This window comes from Rhagoletis pomonella, unplaced genomic scaffold (assembly GCF_013731165.1).
Source record: "Rhagoletis pomonella isolate Grant_MI unplaced genomic scaffold, Rhpom_1.0 Rhpom_scaffold_00001, whole genome shotgun sequence".
Lineage (NCBI taxonomy): Eukaryota > Metazoa > Arthropoda > Insecta > Diptera > Tephritidae > Rhagoletis > Rhagoletis pomonella.
In genome coordinates, this window is record NW_023458555.1 from 2,390,409 (window position 1) to 2,391,944 (window position 1,536).

Genomic DNA, 1,536 nt, shown 5'->3' on the forward strand with positions numbered 1-1,536 from the left:
GTTCAACTTGTATGTATGTGCTGATTATTTGATTTGCTTTGTTTTCTAAGTAAATGTGTATGTTTGCTCTCAGACGGTTGCGGCGGATGTGTATCGATAGGTGCGAAAAGTAAAATAAATAAAAGAAATTACCAGTGAAACAAAAAAAAAAAGAGAATTTCATTGCGTTAATAAAGGCTAAATCGAATAAACTTAGCCAAAGTTAATCAAAAAGGAAAAGATTGCTTTTGGAACCATCTTACTTGTCAAACCGTGAGAATGTTGTAAAACGGAAACGGATATCGAACTCCGATACCCCGCACATCCAAATAAAGACGTACATAGTTCATACATATGAAAGTAGTTAACATACATATGTACATACATACATAGATGTGCATGTACATATTTATATAACTGTGTACATATAGCAAGCGCATATTTATGTTCGCTTTCGTGTGCGGGAAATATAAAATACATATAGTACCTACACGTATATACTATGTATGTATGTACATATGTGTCCATACATATGTATATACTTATCTAAAGGGTGTAACAAAGATGGTGCAAATGAAACATCAATATTTAAAGTGGTTTTAATTTTCAATACGGTTATTAATATCAGATATATGTGTGTTTATATATGTACATACACAAAAATCCAATGAGTGTGAAAATCTACCAAAATAATTAAAAAACAGACAAAGAGCTCATATTAACAATATACATCTATACATATGTGTATGTATGTACGACGTGAAAAAAGTATAATTTCCTACTCTATGTACATATATACTTATGTATTTGTGCAAATTTAATCTTTTTCTTCAAAGCCTTCAACAAAAACAGAAGAGTTGAAGTACTTAACAGTACGAAACTCTAAAAATAAATAACATCAAAGAAACACTATTTGAAGTCAACATGCGTAACTGAGAAGATAAAGAAAAAAGGTATGTATTAACCCATGTATGTATGTAAAACATTTGTATGGATACATATGTATGTACATTAGACTGCATCACCAAAAAAAGTTGCGGCTTTTCCGCCGGTATTACAAAATTTATTGAATATTAAGACGTCCACCAAAATATTTCGGAAAAATATTAAGATTTAAGCGAGCTGGACCGATTTTAAAATACCTCCAAAAATGGAGTTTTTGAACTTTTTGAAAAAGTCCCCTCAGATGACAAAACAGAATAGGCTTAAAAAATCTGCATAAAAGTATTTTAAAATCTCTTCAACGGCATCGTAGTAATCAGATTTTTGATTTGATTTTTCCTTTTTTTAAAGATTGATTTAGGAAAAACTTAAATAACTGGGCCAAAACTATTCTGATTTAGACTTAAGGGATCTTGGTAGAAAGGTATTTTTCCACTACTTTTATGTTAAAAAAATACCAATACATCTTAGTGCAACTTTGAATGATGTTCGTTCATCCTACCTTTCCCTTTCATTCTTTGAATGAGCTTATTAGCAAAGAAATTCCTTTCCAATGATACCTCACAAGTCTAAATCGGAAGGGTTTAGGTTCAGTTATTCAAGTTTTTCTTATAC

The 1,536-nt window shown here is 30.5% G+C and overlaps 1 protein-coding gene across 10 annotated transcripts in view; it reads left to right on the forward strand.

Annotated features, from left to right (window-relative positions):
- Positions 1 to 1,536, forward strand: part of LOC118736224 (protein no-on-transient A-like) — an 89,718-nt gene that overhangs the window by 17,867 nt on the left and 70,315 nt on the right. For 6 of the 10 annotated variants that reach the window (XM_036466336.1, XM_036466331.1, XM_036466315.1 and 3 more), the window contains exon 2: positions 816 to 932. The exons of 1 other annotated variant lie outside the window; for it this stretch is intronic. The gene's annotated coding sequence lies outside the window, so the exon portion shown is untranslated. Of the gene's footprint in view, positions 1 to 7; positions 101 to 190; positions 317 to 531; positions 724 to 815; positions 933 to 1,536 lie in introns of those variants that run through there. 3 more of the 10 variants (XM_036466352.1, XM_036466347.1, XM_036466360.1) reach the window with 3 other exon arrangements.